Below are 22236 nucleotides of genomic sequence, written 5' to 3'. Positions count from 1 at the left end.
TTTTAACAGCCATGGGCATGTCTTCACCTCTGAAGAAGTCTCAAAAAGTATTGGATAAGAGTAAGTTTTACTTTACCCTATTTTATCTTGTTTATTTTTTAACCCATACATGCTTAATACATAATTGTTTACATTAACATTAAATTTGTTAAATGTTTTATGTATGCACCAATCACTAAGGCAAATTCCTAGTAAAGTGAAACCTCTTCACTTACATGGCAATAAACACAATTCTGATTCTGACAAAACACCCAGAATATTCAGCACATACGAAGGTGCCAGAGTGTGTTTTGTGGCAATCCAATGCACACACACACATTGATCAAACCTTCAACAGTTGAGTCTGTCAGAGAGTTACAGAGGAATGAGGTGAAGGGTAACGGGCTGGCAGATGCCAGCAGAACAAAAAGAGGTGACTCGTCCCCATCAGCACTGTTTTGGCTGTGTGGTCAGCTGTTAAATGAGGTGTGTGTGTGTGTGGCAGCAATGTCACCTTGCAATCAGTGGCTCAGAAAAGACACACACTGCTTTGTTATTATTGAAATGAACAGTTTGCAGGGCTACTGAGAATGACCTTGTGTACAGATGATACACAACAGGAATACACAAATTCACACTAACACAACACTGCATGTTAGAGCTTTTCATTTCAAGTGATGTCGGACCTGCACATTAGGCTACATTCAGACTGCAGGTCTTAATGCCCAATTCTGATTTTTTGGTGAAATCCGATTTTTTGGTGTTTACAAAATAATATGCGACTGCTACCACTCTCCTGTGTGAACGGACTGCGGCCCTGAAGTGACCCACATGCACAGAAGAGGACACGACATCACACAATGTGTGCCTGTGTAGCTTTGTTTAAGTTAATGTCTGGTCACAAATCTCATAATGTCAACCAAATAATATTAGGAAGAACGCTGAGAAGGACGAGAGCAGTCGCTGCAGGGTCTGTATAGAGAGTAGTGATGTGACTGCTTTTAGCGACACTGACTTCATTCATAATTTCAAAATGATGAGAACCTTTGAATATGTCTGCGAGCACCTTTCTGTATCACTTTCACAGCAAGACAGTCAACATCTCCCTCTGTGAGCAAGCGCATTGGAGTTTGGCTCTACTTCCTGACAACAGGCGCTTGCTGCTAACAACACCGCTTGTCTGCCTACTCCTGTGTTGCAGAATTGTGAGGTCTGTCGCCTTTGGCTGACACAAAAGTCAGATATTTGCCACATAGCCGCAAAAAATCAGATACATATCTGATTTAGGAACACATATGAATGTGGCCTGGGTCGGATATAAAAAAAATCGGAATTGAGCTGTTCAGACTGTCATGACAATCATTCATGCAAAAAAATTGGATTTGGGTCACTTCAGCCTGCAGTCTGAACGTAGTCTTAGTGACTCCTTAAAGACATTTTAAGAAAAAGGTACAAAAAAAAATTAAAGCTGCAAGCAGCATTGCAGGCCCTCACAAACCTTTTGATCCGCGTGGTTAATGCAATCCCCTCTCCTATGCTCTCGTCTCCTATACTCTTCTAGGGTAGGTGGCACTATGACCGTATTACCTATTAGCATATATATCTGTTCAGACTCAGGTCCATAGCAGTGTGTCAAATCCTCAATATTGTTGTATAGATGTGTTTATGGTCAGAATCTGATCATACATGTGACATTTGGTACAGATCGGACAGTAAACACAGAAGTTATAGTGACTTCCTGTTTCCTGTGAAATCGTCAAACTTTGAGGCCACGCCCCGACCACACCGTAAGACTTTTGTAAGAGTTTTGGAATACGTCTATTCCCTATAGTGTCCTGAGTGGACACAGTGAATTTCAGCTCAATTCGATGAAGTATGTGAGGCGTGAAAAGTTTTGTAGCAGGGTCACAAATCGCCGAAAATGTCCGCAAACTTTAAAATGGTGGACTTCCTGTTGGGTTTGGAGGGGGGTCCAAGAGACTTTTTTGTGCATCTTGAAGTGATACATATGTGTGCCAATTTTCATAATCCTGTGTCAAACCGGCCAGAGGGGCTACGCGTTAGGGTGCGCTATAGAACCATTTTCCCATGTGCGTTTCAAAAGTTTTGGGGGCTTGTTAAGGCCCCCAAAAATGCGATCTCAGGGGGAAAAAAAATAAAAAATAATTCCTAAGGTTTCAATAGGGCTCTTGCACCATTCGGTGCTCGGGCCCTAATTAAAGCTGCAAGCAGCATTGCGGGCCCTTGCACACCTTGCGATCCGCAGGGCCATCACTGTCCCCTCTCCTATGCTGTCCTCTCCTATACTCTCCTGTCCTATGCTCTCCTCTCCTCTCATTTCCAGAGACGTACAACAAACACATGTTTACAACCAAATTTTCCTGCTACCAGTAGGTGGCGCTATGACCGTATCATCCTATTATGGGTCTATTCCCAATGGTGTCTTGAGTGGACACAGTGAATTTCAGCTCAATTGGATGATGTATGCAAAACTCAGCAAATTTGTAAATTTTTCGGGCGAATTAATTTTTCTACCAAGTTTGGTGAGTTTTGGGGATGCAAAAATGCAATCTTGGGGGGGGGCGAAATAATAAGGGGCTTTCGCACCATTCGGTGCTCGGGCCCTAAAAATACAGATGCACAGTGTGCATACTTAGGGCAGGTCACTGTGTCAGCTATTTATCACTTCAGATTGTTTTAAAGATACTGGTGACTCACATCAAAACAATCTGGATTGGAAGCAACCAACATTTATTTACATTTGCTTTCAAATTAAAGACAGGCCAGATCTGGCCAATGAGTCCCAGTCCGGGCAGCCCTAATGGATAAGAAGCCTGCCATTTACAGGCAAAACATGAGTATTTTGGGGTGTATTGTCCCGTTAAGATACCACAAAACAAAGCCCTATCTATATCAGTTACCTATACACCAATATCTGGTCCTACAATGTCAATGTTGTTGTTGTATGTCTATAAGGATGCCTGTTCCTGTCCACTGAAATGCTTTCTCAAAAGTTTTATCTGCCTCTTTTGCTATTGAGTTGACCAGTAAGAGCAAACTGGATCCTTTGCTCTCTCTCTCTCTTTCTTTACAGGTACCAAATAGCACTCTGCTAGTCATTCCATGGGAACTTGGCACAGCATCGTAAAACACTTAAGTACAGGAATGTCCAATTCATTCAAATGTAGCCTCCAAAAATCAGTTTTTATGATCCCAATTAAATAAAAAGCCCAGCAGGGCAGAAAAATGCTGAATCTGGCAACCCTGACCTTTTGAAGTGCAAAGCCAACAGCAGTGCTAATATAGTCACATGTGGTTCCACAAAAATCAATGAATCCCTTTCATCTTTCAGACCACATCTGGATGGTGTATACAATAATCTTTTTTAATATTAAAAAAAAAAAAAACCTGACATTTGTGTATCTTTGAGTTTCCACACTTTTAAATACAAAAATGTATGCACAGAAGTGTCTTTGTAAGTCTTTAGTAGTACAAATTAATATCCCTCCTGCTGCAATAATCACACCCATTAAAGCCCTGACTGTAGTTTATGATGTTGACATTCAGCCTCTCGGAGGATAATGCGGCACTGCGGGTGGGCGATAACTTTCTCAGAGGGCAGGGTGATACAGAGACTGGTGCCGTAAGCTGTCCTGTATTTCGTTTGTGTATTGTAGGAAAAATTGTCTACACAAGGACACGTGAGGACGCTTAGCCTGTCCTCAACACTACAACGGTTATTTTAGGACGAGGGCTTGGGTAGGCTTATAATTAGGAAGCACAGAAGTTCAAGGTTAGAGAATAAATTTAGTCACTGAGAGTCTGTGTGAAGGAGAGGTGAGGGGAAAATGAGCAAGGCCGACAGATGTTAATGCTCCCGAAAGATAAAATGTAATAATATATATATATATATATATATATATATATATATATATATATAAAATAAATATTTATTGGTGTGCAGCCGCGGATTGTCTGCATATTAGAGCACCTGTTTTAAAGGCATGACCTCAGTGCTGATAATGAATGACAAATCCTGTCTGTTGTTCCTACTTTTAGAAGACTTATGTCTATTGTAACATTATTCACACTAAAGACTTTCCAGCTGTGTTCATTTGTCTCACAATCTAGCATCTAGCAGAGCAGACGCTCATCACTTAATTAATCCAGCTGTCTACACAGGCTGTTTTACTTCTGTCATATGAAGCATATTTTCCACTTATAGTCTTTTCTTTCACTCTATGTAGATGTGTCTGTCACTGATCCTGAACAGAACCCCACTGCCTTTGTTAAACCTCATGTGCAGGAACAGTGTTATATTAAAGAGTGATTGTGCTCCAAATGAAGTGCTTGTCAGATTGAGTGACAGTGTCTAAAACCTCCATTGAATCCACTTAAACTGGATATATAAGGTGAGCCTGAGCTGCATGGAGCTCGGTCACAACATGGGCCCTAGACAGAAACTCAAGGTCTGATGGTGATAACACCTAAAGTTATCTCAATGTCCAACACATCCTTTTACATACAGTATAAACAATCAATCGACTCCTACAATGAATCCTTCTTTGGGCAAATTATTCATAAGATTTAGCCTAGCACTTAAAACTTAGGCCCCAGAATATATCCAGATATGGTTCGAATCCCTCACTAGCTGGCTAGATTTCTCCAGTGTGAATGGGGCCTAAGTGTCTCTTCAAAACACATGCCTCACTTTCACACCCATGTGTAAAGCTTTTCAAGCACACATATCCATCCGTCTCCATGGCCATGGGTGGACTGGAGCCTATCCCAGCTGTCAATTGGTGAAGGGGGTACACCCTGGACCCTGGTCAACAGTCTATTGCAGACTAACACAAAGTGACTCAAACTCGCACCTCAACCTTCAACCAGATTTGAACCAGGACCCTTCTTGCTGTGAGATGGCACTAACCTCTGTAGCACCATGCACATATCATCCCAGTATAACTGCACATACAACTGTGATGTCCTTGTCTTTTTCGAGACTCACACAAAGTTGTTTACGCACTTTGTAAACAACAATGCACATCATCCATTAAGGCATGCTGACATGGTCTTTGAAAGTGTATGTTGAAACTGAATAATACTAGGTTTCTTTATTATTCTCTATACTGAGGGTGTCATCTCACAGGGGATACTAGAAATGACTGGAGTTGGTTATAAATCCAATGATTAGCCGAATCAATAACCATGCTCAAAGAGTGGGTAAGAGTCATTTTTCACCAAATCATTCCTTCCTATCACAGTGATACCCAGCGTGCTGGTTATATAAGTAAATGCCCTGTGTATTTATTGTAAATTATAAGGTGAGCAGGTTAAGACAAGAAGAAACATTTGATGCCTCTGGCAGCTATCAGAGAATTCTTCACATTCATCTCCAGGTCATAGCAGTTTCTGAGCTTTATTTTTTCATGACAAGAAATTGACAAACATTATCAGTCTGTTGTTTTCTTTTTTAAGGTTTTCCATCAGCGTCTCATTTTCTTAAAGCACACTCTGAAGAGAAGTGATTCCACATAGCAGCAAGCATGTTTACAAGAAAGTCACCGTGTGCCCCTGGGCGCTGTGCTTCACACTTAAATGGATAATTGCTCAAGGAAAATATATTTTTCATGTGACATTCAGATGGTGCTGTGGCCTGAAAATAGTCACAGAACTGGGTGAAACTGGAATTCAGAGTTTTGGGGGCTTTGTCGCCCCACATAACCGCCAAAGCCCGTGTGACTCATATTAATTTAACATGAGTATTCGCTAAATGTTTTCTGTTACCAGGAAATCAGAGCACTTATTTCAGATGAATATTTGTCTGTGGTGGGCAAAGGTCTGACTCGATGATAAATGGGAATAAAACAAAACTCGGGCAACAAAAACAAAGCCTGGTTTTATGCTAATAAATCATTTATAATTGATTACTTGATTAAAAAAAGCTTAATAAATGGCAGGCAGGAGCAGAAATATGGCACAGCTTAGGGGTGGCAAAAATTTTATATCACAATTCTTTAATGGTAAAATCACGATTTTATCATGATTTGTTTTTACATTGACACTTTTTGCATGTTTCTGTGTAAATGACTTAAGGTAGCCTACTCTGTCATTTTCAAAAAAACTATCAGTAGATTTAAAAGGCAAACAATTCTGAACTCAGTATTAGTTTTCAATAAACATGAACATTTAAATAACAATTACAGAACAAAATAAAATTGTATTTTAAATTGGTTACGTCATTGGCTGTGCCTCTACATCTGATGTACACACATGTGCACAGAACTCCTCATACGGCCCTCCCACACACACACACACAGCAGCGAACATAAAGGTGGAGTTCGTTTTAGGGACCAATTTAGTTCTCTTTTCTTTTTCAGTCATGGCTTCCTAACAGGGAGCCCGTCATTGGTTGGTCGTGTTCACATTAAGCGCACTGATAGTTGGCCGAGGGAAAAAAACTCATGCGTCTGCGCGAACATAGAACTGCAATTAATAGAACGTGCCCTATGGACGATAAGACGATCTGTTTGCTCTGGCAGATCGCCAACACGTTCAAATCCTTCATGACCTTTTATTGTCAAATTGCACAGCCCTAGCACAGCTTGTTTGATTGCCTCATTCTGGAGGTGGATTTCAGGAAAGATTCCAATAAGTGTCAACAACCGTGGTTTTTAATTGTCAGTGTAGAAATATAAATATTACCAAGGTTCACATAATGCTTGGTTTGAAAAAGTATCTGGCGTATGGGGTCAGTACATTTTGTTTTTGCAAGTATTGATCATGTGATTATCATTTAAAAGGTAAATCCATTACAAAAATGATCAGCCCTGTAAGAGAGGTGTGTTTTGGGCTACGTCTGGCTTGATTGTTCATTCAATGTTTGGTTCAACATAATTATGGTGTCTTATCAGCAAATAAAAGAGCTGCATCATAACACCTTTCCATGTATGTCAATATGCATTTAGCTCAATGCACCAGTGTCTAAATAGAGTTCTATTAAATTCTCTATCAACATTGCTCTGTGTAAGTGTGCTTTTTCTTGTGTTGTGGTTACTCTTTAGAATGCAGTGATGCATCAGGTGAAGGATCATGGCCGAGCAGGAAGAATCCTTTTGGAACTGGTTAGCGAGCACAGAAATGATTCCTTTACTCACAGCAGGATCACATACATTAACACACTGTGTATATATTCCCACTGACAACAACAGCCTTAAAGACAATAAGTAAACATGGACATCACTGTCAAAAGACAACAAATGAACCATTTCTGTTGCAGCCAGTGGGGTGGCTAACAGCTCAGGACCAGAAAGGAGGAATTGATTGTTGACATGTTAAGATTATACAAAACCTTTACCAACATTTGGATAATCGTTTAGGTACAGGTGTGTGTGTAGAAAGGAATGGTTCTGTTATGATCCTGTTTGTTCCTGGTTTTGTATTCATGTTGTTTATCCCTTTTGTTATTTATTAGTATTTTTGAGATTTGGTTCCTCTTTCTCTGCTCTTCCTCACTCCTTCTCTCTCTCCTTCTGTTCCTCCCTCCTCCTTCTCTGCTCCTCCTCAGTCCTTCCCTCCCTCCTTCTGTTCCTCCGCCCTGATTACTAGCTCCCCCCTGATTGTGCTCACCTGTGTTTCACCCTCCTTATTTAAGCCTTGTGCTTCCCTTTGTCTTCGTCAGATCATTGTGTTTGTCACTCCCCGTGCCATGAACTTCTTCTCCCTAGGTTTGTTGTATTGCTTGTATTTTTTGTTGCTCAGTCGTAGTTTAGTTTGGTCCTTCTTGTACCCTGGACTGTGTTTTTGGCTTCATTAAAGTTCACCTTTGTTTAAACGCTACTTTGGTCTGCATTTGGGTCCAATTTCCGCACCGAACACAACAGGTTCTAGCATAGTAATAGGTGGTAGAAAATGAATATAATCTGATCCTGAGAGGACAGGATTTTTCAGATTACTGTAAATTGATCAGGATTGTGAAAACAGTAACACTGTAGTGGTAGAGCTAAAGTTTTGTACCTATCCAGTGATCTACTGGAAACACTGCATCAGTGTTTGATTTTATGTCAACAATATCAGCTGCAGGCCAGATACCACTTCTAGACATGGATAGTACGACGTGTTTAGCAGCAACTGCCACATTTCCTGCTATCACTTTCTCATAAAAGCATTAAAGTGGCTCACAGTATTGCAGCAGTGACTGAGTTTGAAGGAGCAGGACTTGTGTGGATGTCACTGAGAGAAACTGTAGCAGCTACTGGGCCCTTACAGTGCTGTGAAACAAAAACGTTTTTAATTAGTTTGATGATCTGAAACATTTAAGTGTGACAAACACACAAAAAAAATAAGCCAGAGGTTGTAGATTCTTCATCCCAACCTCCACCAAACTAAACTTATGATTTAGCACATCTCTTCACACAGCATCTGGATGTAAATTTGAAACAGCAAAGGAGGAAAACAAGGGTTTGGCAAGCCGACATGGGAATGTGTTAGGAAATGCTAGAGATGGCAGGCGTTTCAAAAGAATTTGTCAGTCTGTCTTTCGTGAGCCATTCAGAGAAAGGAGTTCAATTTAGTCAAAGCATGAATGACCCTGAGGTGCTAGAAAAACTGTACCTTTAAACTACTCTACTATGGCAACAAAGATGACAACAAACCAACCAAAACGGTTGCCAGTACACTTAACAGGCTGCTGCCTTTATGATGAGTTTTGATCCTCGGTATGTAACAACCATAAGGTGATTAAGTTAGAGAAGGATTTGGATAGCATGCAGTAATTCATCACTGAGGAGTCAAAGACTTGTCCTAGCCTTTCACTTAGGAAGAATACCTGTAGATCTATATAATGCCCTGCAGGGCCGATACAACTCTCTGGTATCTTTAGCGTGATCAGTTGTTGGAATGATGGCTTGGTTTAAATGAAACTAAACTTTTGTTTAGTCTTTTTCATAATTATACTGTTGAGTATGATCTGTAGGATTTTAAGACCTCATGTTAATGGGGGAAAGCAACAAAACCATCACAATCACATTATAAAAAAATTAGATTTTATCTTTTGTGCAGTAAACATCTGCAGACATGCTGTTTTTCTCACCCCATTGCTCCCTTTATAGCTTCAGCTGACGAGGCTCCAGACCCATTAGGTTGCTGTTCAGGTCCCTCCCTCCCTCCCCTCCCCTCCACGCTCCCTCTAACATTATCCGCTCATCATCTCACCCTCCTATCTCCTCATATACATCCTCACTTCCTTACTTTTTCCTTTCTCACCTCTGTTTTCAGCCCTGTCCACTCACATGAAGGGTATTATGTAATTAAAACAACACAGGTCTACTAATTCCAACACAAATGTCACAAGATCACTTGATGCCACAGAGGCCTTTTCTGACATTTAAAATAATAGAACTACTGTTAAGAGGAGTTTTCTTCTTGTAAGTTTTTTTTTTTCAAATATGAATATAGTGAGTAAAATATCTACTCAAACAAGAACTTAAGTCTGACTCAGACAGCATGTACGGGAACATGTGTGCACACATATGTCACTTTCTGTGCTGCTTCATGCCTCCCTGTACAATGTCTTAAATATCTGTGCTAATCATTCCCTTTGACCAGCTGTTCAGATTTGTGTAATCAATCTGGATCCAGGATTTTCTCTCAATCCACCCGGATCCACCCAGATTCGCTGAAATATGGCTAAGGTCTAAGGCTAATGCAGCTAGTGGATCCGGCTAGCGATGTCGTATTTTGTGTTCACAGGGACAGTATTTGGGTTGCGTACAAAAGCCGTATATAAACATCCATTAAACTACAAAAGCTGTGACCGTTTTTTTATTTTTGACATGGCTACAGAGGAATCAACTGCGTTCTGGACCAGGAAAGAAATAAGAAAAACAAACAACACTAAACAAACCGCACAATGCATGTGAGCACCCTGTCCTACCCCGGTCTGAACAGGCTCTGAATTTTACGATGCAACACCTAGTGGTTTGGAGGACAGCAAGATGCATGTGTGCAATAGCACGATTTGAAAATAGGTCTGAACGTATCCGGCTTAAAAGCAATCTGGTTTCGATCCCACTCCAGCTGGATTGACTTTCCCCAGTCTGAACGGGTCTTAGAAAACACTGCTGGGTAAATTGCCAAGATCCTGGCTTCACCTGCTGGCCAAGCTCACTAATCTGATACAAACCCTGTGTTCAACCACAGAGAAATACACAGACGCAGTGCACACAGTATGTGAGCATTGTGTTTATGTGGTAGATGTGTGTAGTAAAAAACTGCCATGAGATTATGATACAGTGTGTCCCCATCCATGCAATCCCTGGCCTCAGGTGCACCCTTGCGCCCTTTGAGCTTTTAACACCTGAGGGATTGAGTCAGATAATCAGCCTCAGGGTGGCGGCGTCTTAACAGGAGCACTCACCGGGTTCCTGTGTGGTAAGAGTAATGTTTTGGCTTTTAGGCATACAGCTCAAGCACCATGAATTATGTTCTCTTTTGGAGACGCCAGCAAAGTAGTGGTCCCAAAATATTGCACAGATTATGTCCACAGGATATCTGACAGCATACATGATGGTGTAAAAGCTCAGTCTAAAGTGCTACTTTAACAATGACTGAGAAAGACTCCTGCTGTTGAAGTGTTGTGCATGTATATATACAGTAATCCACACAGCCTCAACACATGCAGCCTTTTGGAACTGAATTGTCACACTGCACAGTGGTCATTCTGTCAGTCTGTCTGCACATCCATCCAAACACAAACACACTGAAAGTGACTGATATCTCATCTTCATTTGCAACAATTAACATGACTTACTTTTCTCTTTTTGGTTTGTACTCTTTTAGGGCTAGAGATAGAAAGAGACAGGAAATTGTTTTAAACATACAGAACCTCTGGGCAATTAACCCTTAAGTAAAAACAGGCTGTCACAGCAAAGCCCTGGCTGTTACACTTTGGGAAATGTTAAGGTATTAGTGCGACTATAGCTCTCTCTCTCTCTCTCTCTCTCTCTCTCTCTTCTCCGCTGTCACGTCATGTTCATAAACTTTATCAAACGTCTCCAAAAGTAAAATATATTATACTACTGAAGTAAAACTTAAGATTTAACCACACAAGGCATCAAATAAAATATGTTTAATATTTGATCCTTATCTTCAAAATAGTACATTGCATTTTTTTATTGACTGTATTAAAAATTATACCGTCACTAGCTGTGTGCCCCGCCAGTATACCTTCATACCTTCATACCTTAATACCGCCCAACCCTAGTGTGCGCTCCTTCTCACTTTGTATCTAAGTCAACTGTTTATCAGGCTGTGTGCCAAGTTAACCAAAGTCTGATGAATTAATCAGAGCAGCAGGTGTGTGTTTATGTTTGTATGAAGCCCAATAAGATAAAATAAAATCAATTAATAAAAACGAACTGTAGGCCAGTTTAAATAAACACAAAAACACATCAGTGACCACATCGATCCAAGAAAAACACAGACAAGTCCCACTCTGCAAAAAGGCAGAACAGTGGGGTTTTATCTGCACTGCTAGGCACAGTGTAGATGTATTCTAACCTCATTTAGGTGATGATCAAGTGTGGATTGAAGTACACGAAAGGTAAAAGCAATGTTTACTGACAGCAGAGTTGTAACAAGTTGGAGCAACACACACACCAGCCTGTCTGACTGTGGTTAGGTGCGGTTTGGCTGATTTCTGGCACAGAGGCAGCACACAGACAGCTGGAAGAGATGTTCCAGGATGGAACGTGATGAAAAAAGGGACATGTTAAAACTGCACTTTTAGCCTCTTTTGGCTCATTGTTTTGGTTTTACTAGCCCACTAACCAGCAGAAGGCATGCATTTAACCTACAGCAGAATATGGCAAAGAGGAGGATAAATGCCATCAAAAAGAAGCCACTTTAAAAAACTGTAATTTTTAATGTAAAGTTGCCTCCAACAACCTCAGTGGCAAAGTGGACTTTCACTGTTTAATGTCTTTGTTTGTCCTCTTAATGTAACCTTAAAATTTCCTCATTGTTCATCTGCTGGTGTAAAAACTTTCACCATGCTATTCTACAATTTAAGTCCAATTAAAGTCTTAATCTAATATCGCCACACAGACCTGTATTACCACTCTATTACCAGCTTTTCATGTGATAAAGCATCTAGAAGTCATTTTTCTGTTCAAACAGGCAACATGTTTTCACATATAACACATTAGGTTGATTGCCAATGAGGACGCTTCTCTGCCATTATAACGGCTACCATGGTGAAAGCTGATAAAAGTTGTAGCCAGAAGGAGAATGAATTATATCATTTCATAATCAGCCCCAGCTGGAGTATTGGTAACATGTCACGTCACATTAATATTTTCCTATTATTAGACTGTAATCTTTTTCTTCCAGTAGTATTTTGGGAAGTCAGCATTTATTATAAAACATAGAGAATATCCACAGTAAAAGCATGTAGCACAATGTGCAGGAAGCAGAAACTGGGAGAAATAGAGAGAAGAAAACCAAAAGATCTGAGATTTAAAAAGGGGATTGAAACGAGGCAAAAAGAGACTGAGAGAGAAATAGTGCGAGAAGATTAAGTTATTTTAAGAGGTTGGGATGAAAAGGACAGTGACCAGCAAATCACTGTATAACCTCTGAACTGAAGGCTGCCAGCCTGGTAATCTACTGGCAGTAATGCTTAATAAGGACAGCCGAATGCTGTTGAGATGAAAAAAGAAAGCAGGAGAAATAAACGCACCCACATTTGACCCAATATTTGTCTGAGTGAAAACATTTTTTGGTACAACAGCAGATTATCTGAGTAAAAAAAACAAAATGGTTTTGCTGCCAAAAAAAACATCTACCAATTATATCTGGCAGGTCACATCTATTGATGTGTAGCTTGACAACAGAAGTGTTATTGATTAGTCTGTGCTGTCATGTCACATTCAGATAAGGTCCATGTTGTACTGATCCCCGGGTCTAAGGCTAAGCTAGTGTTTTGACTGCCAGGCTAAAAATGTAAAGACACCCGTCCTAAACTAATTAGTGATTCAGAGCTGTATGTGGAGCCCACAGAGAAGACATCCTGTCAACTCTCTGATAGTTACAACTCATGGTACATAATGCAAAGTAGTGGACTGTAAATTAATGCTGCATCTAGCAGATCACCCTGATTTCAGCAGTGAAAACCAGAGTATAACATCTGTCCTGAATCATAGTCTGCTCCTGCTGTTTCCAGTCCTGTCCTGCCTTCACTGCACACTTTCAAGCGGATGCTGTTGGCTCCATGGGTTCAGGTGTTCTACTAACTCAATTACACAACAGACACTTTAAGCGGAGCAATCTGATTAGTCAAACAGGTTCTCGCTGTGCTGTGACTGAGTTATATGTGTTTCATGGTGGCTCTGCCAGCAGCTGTCGTAATTATAAGACCCCTTTTTCTTACAGTATGTGTGCTGTTAGTGTTTTGTACATAACATGTCAAACCTTCACCCCATGTGGCTGCAAGAAACAAACACACCTTTGTAGATGTAACAAACATGTTTCTGTTACATACAAAGTCAATTAGACCTGCAATCAGACCGACAGACTAACTGAACATCCAGTAGCTGTATGACTGTTAACTAGGGTTGGGCTGTATTAAGGTATTAAGGTATACCGGCGGGGCACACAGGTAGCGACGGTATCATTTTTAATACCGTCAATAAAAAAAATGCAATCCACTTATACAGAAGATAAGGATAAAATATTAAACATATTTTATTTGATGCCTTGTGTGGTTGAATCTTTTTCTTTTTTTACTTTAGTAGTATAATATATTTTACTTTTGGAGATGTTTGATAAAGTTTATGAACATGACATGACAGTGCGGAGAAGAGAGAGAGAGAGAGCGAGAGAGCTTTAGTTGCACCTGTGACCTGGCCCCTTAGAATAACACTACTGCGCTTTAGAGGACGAGCCAGAGCTGAGATGGTATTTCGTTTCTGAACGGTGTAGGCACAAGCCAACAGTTTGGTGCCGCCTGAGCCTACTTTTATCATTTTAATTGTTTCCATTAGAAAAACTTGGCAGCGGTAAAAGGTGACCGGCAGGTTTTCAGTTTACCGGACAAGTGTTTTTATTACTATGCATAACTTCTAACATAAATACAGCACAAGGCTCTTAACATGATAAAATTACAAAAACAAACAGAAACACATAGGGACTGGCTCATACCAGTTTAATAACAGCGTGCTGCCAGCTTGAAAGTCTGTTCGCTATATGCGTTTTTAAAAAGCCTCAATAAAAACTATATTAACTGAAAAAGATCGCTTGACATGTTTCAGGCACTTTATAATGCATTTTACCTGCCGTGAATTGTAGGCTACAGCAGCAGAATTAAAATTAAACGTGCGCGGTGTCTCTGTAACTTGTAATGAGTTGCTGTTTTGATGGGGCTCTGCAGAGACACACCTTAAACATATTGATTGATAAGTTCCAAGATTTTCATTTTCATTTGCATTGATGAATACATACATCTTGATGGAAAGTTTCTTATGTCACATACAGACATACAGAATGCACATTTTTCAAAATAAAAGCCACAAGACTGACAGATAAAGCAACATAAAATGTCTGATTGCAAATGTAAGTGTTGTTTTGGAGTGGAATCCATTTGATATATATCTTATCCCCGACCTCTGACAATTTTACCCTGAACCTAAACTTGATCTCACCCTAAACAATCATTTTTGTCAACAGGGTTGGATCTAAATATAGCTTCTGACACTAATGACAGGCATCAATGTCTGAGGTTAACACTTTTTTGCTCAGGAAACCACAACTTTATCAATTTGAGACCACTGTGTAGACGGTGTGCAGTGGAGTTGCCGTGGAGACCCCGGTGATGATGCAGTCAGGGGCGCTTAGCGATGGAGCTTAGTGGAGTAGTGTGCCAATCCAGCAAATCCTCCAGAAGGATTTTCACCCAGCAATGTCTGAGCCCTAATACTGTCCAATTGACTCCAGATGTTACGGCACAGAGAGGGAACGACAGAGTCCACTCTCAGTTTAAGGTCAAGTATTTGTTCTGCAAAGTGTAATCCATCAACCCAAAAGGCCTGAATGAGCACCGTATAAGAAAGCAAGATAAAAATGCCATCAGCTACCATGCTGATCACAGTTAAAAAAAGGTGCAGTGCACTGTAAATCACTGGAATGCTAAATAGTGCCATGTAATTTCTCAATTATTTACAAGTGGCTTCTGTGGTCCTGAAATGACTGGAAACAGGCTTAAGACCAAAAGCTTTATGCACAGTTTAAAACAGCAAAGGAAAAAAAAGACAATGAACTTAAAGGTAGGGTAGGAGATTTCATTCTGATGCACTTTTTGTTAAATTAGTGTAACTTTTCTTTACAATCCAATAGCAACCAAGTAGTTCGGCAGTTTCGCATTAAAACGAAGAATATGAATAATTTGTGGAAGCTATAAAACACTAAAAACATCAGCCAATCCTACGAGGGGCCCCTGTGCGGAGTATTGGCTGGTTGTCACTCTCTTCCTGCTCTGCGCGCACCAGAGAGGTACGTGCATGATGGCTGAAGTCACAGACCACAGCTCGTCTTCAGGTAATGTGATTGGAGGCATGGCTTCGGGGTGAGCTCCGAGAGAAAGGGGCGTGTGTTTACTTTCGAAATCTGGCTGACTCTCACTGAGTTTTCAAAATCTGCTACCCTACCTTTAAGACATAAGTAATGTACAGAATGAGTTAAAAGTTGACTGCAACTCATTTGTCTAGATTTCTTGTTAGGATCTCATACTCCCTGCCATCTGGTAGGGGCGGAACAATTCACAAAATCCACGGTTCGGTTTGTATCACAGTTCTGAAGTTTGGTTTTCGGTTCGGTTCAGTTTATATTGTTGAGATGCTTGGTTGCGCATTTACAATTCATCGCTGCTGTCTGCATGCACAGAAACACAATCTTCCTGTGTGATCATAACTGATTTGACATTGTATTTGCATAATCAAGAGTGAATTTGAAACCCCACATTACACAAAGATTTAGGCTGTTATAACATGTGGCTTATCCTCTTTGTGTTCCTCCACCTCCCACCTTGTTCTCTTAAACCCCTGGGGGTGTTAGGGTAAGTGCAGGGAAGGGCAGAATTCCAAACATAACAGTGAATTACCTGAACGTTTCGCTGCCTTATGCCAGGTGAGTCATCTGCGTTTGCTGTCATTATCTCTTGAGAAAACTAGTTTGTGCCGATGCCGCGGCAGGAAAGCGAGAGGCTTTGTTGTGGTGTGTATGTGCGAGTGTGTTTTGAAAAGAGGGAAAGTGACATTAAAGTGTGAAGCCAGATCTGTGCAGAGAAGCAGCGGAAAGTTTTATGCATGTCGAGGTCAAAGTGTGGTGTGTTTAAGAGAGCGGGGTGTGAGTAAAGTTGGTGCGTACATACGTACACTACAGGTACACATTCCTTCAGTGCACAGAGAAAACAAGGACACACACCTCACAGCAAGTGCATAAACCACAGTGATAAGAAAGAGAAGATCCATTTTTACTCTTTGAATCCTAGACCATTGTTTGTAGCTGTATTTAATGAACACTCATTCAGAAAAGTTGATCAAAGGTTTCTACTACAACATGATAAATGTCCTGTGTGACTTGGTGCAGAAGTAGGTCAGAGGATGGAGTTAAGCGGGAAAAGATCTCCCGTCTTTGGTCTTACATTCAGTTTCTGGCAAGCTTTCGATAGATGTACTTCAGTTATTTATTGCCTTCATGGACTCATTTGAAAGTCCACCAGAGGTCCTGGCAGGACTCTAAAACTCATAGCTGTTCTCTGTCTGTCAGTGAGTCCATCCATTAGCTAAGCCCTACAATAATGTATAACAGCCAAGCACAGATTGTTACCATAAACCCTGCAGTCAGACACACTGCACCCTCCATCAACAAAGGTCATGCAATGTGTGTAGAAGTGATATTGTTTAGGACACTTTTGTAGAGTTGAAGACTTTACCACTAAACAGAAACAAAATACAATTTATGGGAGAGCTAATTGAAAAAAAATGAGTAAGGTTGGATAAAATCAAAGAGGCCTGGGGATTTGTAACTCAGAAATGCAGCAACAAAGAATGCTGAAGGCAAGTAAACATTTTAACAACTTTAAGATGTAAGAAGAAGATTGGGGTGACTCTCATCTGTCAAGGCGCTTTGTAACAATGACAATGACACAATCTATTTATTAAGGCAGTATGAAGATGCAACTTTAATTTTGTACAATCAAATGTTAGACCTATTGTGGGTTAAAATCACAATTTATGCAACTTTCTGTTATAATTGACAGTGAAAATGGAGATAAGCATGAAGGAGGGAGAGAGACAGAGCAAAGGTCACAACATGAATTCAAACAGGGATGTCTGAAAAAACATGCTTAACAACATGCTAAATCTGACTGTAGAGTATATATATATTGATTACTAAATAACAGTGGAAACTGAGGCAGAGGAGCTTGACTTTGTGTGCCTACATTTCCCACAATGCAACTCTTTGGTGTGTAGGAAGAATATAAAGAATGGACCATTAACTCAGTAATGATGTTTTACGAGTCACAGAAACAGCTTGGTCTGAGCCTTCAGATGGAGACCTGATGAATGAAACCAGCTGCTGTAGTGCTGTATGGCAATGCTAACCTGCAGCCTCCTGACCCTCTGGGCTATATGCTTGCCCCTCCCTGCTCTATTGAATTGAAACCAGCACAGCAATGTTGACACACGCCAGGACAGAAGAAATAGAAATAGAAAGCCTCTATCCAGCCCCTTCTTACACAACAGGACAGGTCAGTGTTAGCTTTCTGTGGTTTGCTCAAAATAAGAAGGAAAAGAATTCCTTTCTTGCTTTGATGTGGTTTTCACTATATCCTACATCTGACAAGGTCCACTTTGACTAGGATTACACACACAACCGCACTCCCTACACTCAGTCCCTTTTTTAAATCAGTTTTCTGCCTCTTTTGTTGTCCCCTGAGAACTTTGTGACAGTCCTGTTTGTTGAAAAAAAGCCTCTAGAGTTACATCTAAGTAGACTTCATATCACACCAACACTTAAATCCACAGCTTCTTCTCTTCTCCACAGGTCTGACACAGAGCCTCAGGAGGAGGGTGAACAAAGACGCAGCACAGGAGTAGGTTGACAACTGAGAACTGTGTGATCTGCACTGTGACTGAGATACGTGGTAAATGGATTGTCAGCTGAGGTTGTGTGAGAGTGTAGTAGGAGAGACAGAGCAGTAATAGGTTACCAACCCAAATCAGACGCAGAGATCAGGGGAGCTAATCTGGTGTCAAGCCTAATAGAATCACAGACACTAGAATAGACCGTAGAGCTCAACACTGGCTTTGACCTTGCTTCTCCCTGTGTGTGTGTGTGTGTGTGTGTGTGTGTGGAACTAAACTAAAATAAAACAACATTGTTTCCAAAGAGCTTCAGGTATATTTCTCATTCCATCACTAGCTCGGACAAAAAGACTGAAGGACTTGACACATTTGCAGCGTTTCAAACCACATGACTTTTTAGATGCTGCCTGTCATTTTGGCACCATCAGGCATGGAGGGATCTGTGACAAAGAGACTGGTTCTCATAATTCAGATGGAAACAAAGTGAAGTTGCAGGGCAAGAATTATTCTGTGTTTGCACCCTTGGGAACTAAGGTCTTTCTGTGTGGACATGTTAAACCAAAGTCTGTGATGTAAAGCCAAAGCTCATGCTGTGAGGGCTTTCATTGTATGGTCTGAGTGCTCATATAGCACATAGCACACACCAGGTCGAGGTCAAGCTCATGTCGAGTATTGGCTAGAATATGCGCATGTATTGCTCAGGCATCACTTTACATGTGCACATATTAGCATTTACATCAATCAAAAATCAATATTTTCAGGTGTTTTTCATGTTGTCAAAACAACCAGCGTGTTGTGGAGTTCTTCACAGGTCAGAGACTTGAGGCGCGTTCTGTTTGCCCAAATCAAACTCTGCTGTTGTTCTTGGCTCCTGTCTGAAACTCGTTAAATGCTCGACACCACAGAGCATCACACGCTGAATGATTAACAGGTTGCTGTCAGCTGTTTGGCAGTAGATCTCGTCTGGTTTGGCAAAGTGACGGATCCCTAGAATTCCTCTGTTTTGCTACACAACACCTTTTTTTACAGTCTTTCTACCACAAATTGAAACATTGACAAGACATTGTTTGAAGATGTTCTCTAGAAGAACCTATCTGAAAACAATTATTGTGAGAAAAGATCTTCAGTTCCGAATGTCAAATTTGCTTTTTTTCCAGTTTGAAGTTTTGGCGCCATTTTTCCTCTACTGTTAAGCCAGTGATAGTTTTTTATGAGGGGATGTCCTTTCCTTTCAGAAATGACTCTGGATGTATTTTCTCACATAAAACATAACATACTTCTTCATCCAAACCAGCACTTACTGTAAGCACTTTCACTTCACCGACTTTTATCATCTGCTCATGTCAACATACATCACAGCTTCTGTCACAGAAAACGTTCCTCATGCACTCACATTCTGACCAGTAACAAGTCTCTCCAAAAACCAATCAAGCTGCCTTTGTTTTTGTTACTCTGCTCTCTCTTTTTTGCCAACTCTGGAGACTCAGTCAGCCAAAACAATAAAAAGAAATTGATCAGTTAAATTTAGAATCACATATTTTCAAAAGGTGTCAAGTTCAAATTCAACTATAAACAGCCTTGAGGCTGCTGGCACCTTGGTGGCTGGTAATATTAAGACTTGCATGGATGCATTTGTTGAGCTTCAAATACATTCTTCATTATTGTGATACATCAGTACAGAAGACCAGAATGATTTTAAGCATGATATGTAGATACTGAAATGTGTTAAAAACACACATATATGAATACTCAACCTGATTGCAACCTGATCAATGTGTGGTACCACTTCTAAATTTCATTTTAACATCACCCTTTGTGCCATATTAAGGATGGCACAGTGATGCAGTGGTTAACACTGCTGAACTTACAGCAAGAAGGTCCTTGGTTCTTGGTTCCAATCTGACTGTGTGGAGTTTGCATGTTCTCCTCGTTCCTGTATTGGTTTTCTCTGGTTACTCCTCCCACTGTACAGACCAAAGCAGGTTAAGAAAGAAAGGTTGTGCCAGTTTAATAATTTCCTTTGTGAATGTCTGTGTGATCAGTTTCATGCTGGAATTAATTTTCTCATAACAGCCAATTTGCTGCATGATCCAATAAGTAAATTTTGTTCCTTTTCTTTCTTGCAATCATGTCAGTAATGTAATAAGCAGAAGAAATACACCAAAGAAGAGCTAAGCGTCCAATTCAACATGCCACTAATTTCCCCCGAATAATTTTCCTCATGAGCAGTTGCAGAGGCATGTGAAGTCCTGTATGCAAAAGAAAAAAAGAATTCCATACAAATGAATATGATGAATATCAGACTTGGAGAAGCTCTGACATGCAACTGATACAGCAGGCCAAATAAGTTCAAGACCTGCCACTCACGATCAATCACTTTTGTTTACCATGCTCAAACACTGAATTTGGCTTCACACAACATCCATTGATCATTCTGATCCAGACGCAGCATTCTTCAGCAGACAAAGCCAATCATTCAATCTCCATTTCCTCATTAGTGTTTTGCAGTGCATTACACATGTTGTGGTATAAAGTCATGTTAATTAACCCCCAGGGCTGAAAGCCCCAGGGCTGAGAGGAGTGAAGAAGAAAAATAGACCCATTTTCCTACACACACACACACACACACACACTAGTTCATTCATGATTTAAAAGGAAATTAAAGAAATAGCTGAGTGGACTTTGGTTTATACTGATTCAAAAGTTTGTAGTAAGTGGTGGAACTTGTACAATGACTAAAAGGCCACAAGCAGATGAATGGGCCCAAGTAGACATGGTGATCTAATGCTTTGAGGAAGGTCTGCATACAGATTGGACTTGAGAAGGAACAGGAGTTAGTAAAAGGGAACAATTTGAGAGATATCCTCAGCAGACACACCTACCCACACACACACACCGAAGAATATGAACTACATCATCTTAAAGGTACAGTTTGTTAGTGTTTGTTAGATTCACAATGTTTCTTACATGCTTAGTGTTTAACCTGATCCATTCACATATTTTTTCTACCTGATTGCAGAGAACATCAAACCTTTCCATTAATTTAATATTGTAGACAGAACCCTGAAGCAGAGCTGCCATGTGCAGACAGACACACAAAAAACCTCCATGCTACAGACATATTTATGTGATCACTTATGATGCATCCACTGATAATATCTCCCTCTTATTGGCAACATTTCATCTGATGTTATAATACAATATTGTGCATCCCTAATTATTAATTTAGAATACAGTTTTAAACATTAACCAAACAGAATTACAACAAATAACAGATGTTATGTCAGATGAGTAACTACACAGGAAGCAGTTTCTTCTCTTATACATTTCTAATCTCTTGCCAATCATGATGATGGACAGTAGGGTGTGAAGATATGTTAAAATATTCCATTCAGTTATTACATTAAGTAATTGGTAATTGTGGATATATTCCTGTGTGCATGCACTTACAGCAAACAGACAGCGACCACTGAAGACGCTTTGTCAATAATCAGCCAGTATTTCTTTTGTTTGTGCATAATATGGCCTCTGCATGTCAGTTTAATAGCACTTCACATATTCAAGAATTAGCCTATCTTTATGATGTTTCCTCTCCCAGCCACCAGCATCCAGCGACACTGAGGGTTGGAGATCTGGTCTCTATTGAATGAAATGGTAGACATGGACACTGTGGCAGCCATGTGACTTTTTAAAGTAAATTAAAGAAACACATGCTAAGGAAAGGAGGAGGCACTTTTAATTTTCCCATAAAGATTTTTACTGACATTCTGTGGGTCAGTCAAAACAGGAAGCCAAAAACCTCCACAAGACAGGGAGGCACGCACACACACACACACACACACACACATGCACACTGACTCCTTCTTGTAACTTCATCCTCATAACTTTCAACACTAAAATGCAATATGCAGACATGCAATGCATTTATATTTTTCAGTATGATTTACAGTTATCATTATCATAGCTATTCAGTTCCCAGCATGTCCTCAGACATCAATAACAGAGCAGATCCTTATTATTGATATAGTACCGCTGTGATCCTTAAGTGCATCCATCCTGTGAACTCACTTCTTGGATTCTTCAGGTTTGTGGTCAGATTAAAGTTAGGATTAGT

General features: G+C 40.3%; 1 protein-coding gene across 2 annotated transcripts in view; it reads right to left on the bottom strand.

Moving 5' to 3' along the window:
* Window positions 1-22236, bottom strand: part of ntf3 (neurotrophin 3) — a 32531-nt gene that overhangs the window by 2179 nt on the left and 8116 nt on the right. The window contains exon 2 of one of the 2 annotated variants that reach the window (XM_028420640.1): window positions 19991-20086. The exons of the other annotated variant lie outside the window; for it this stretch is intronic. The gene's annotated coding sequence lies outside the window, so the exon portion shown is untranslated. The remainder of the gene's footprint in view (window positions 1-19990; window positions 20087-22236) is intronic. 2 annotated transcript variants of the gene reach the window in all.

Source organism: Parambassis ranga, chromosome 2 (assembly GCF_900634625.1).
Source record: "Parambassis ranga chromosome 2, fParRan2.1, whole genome shotgun sequence".
NCBI classification, from domain to species: Eukaryota; Metazoa; Chordata; class Actinopteri; family Ambassidae; genus Parambassis; species Parambassis ranga.
Note: the sequence above shows the minus strand (reverse complement) of the source record. Positions and strands in the feature narration are given on the sequence as shown.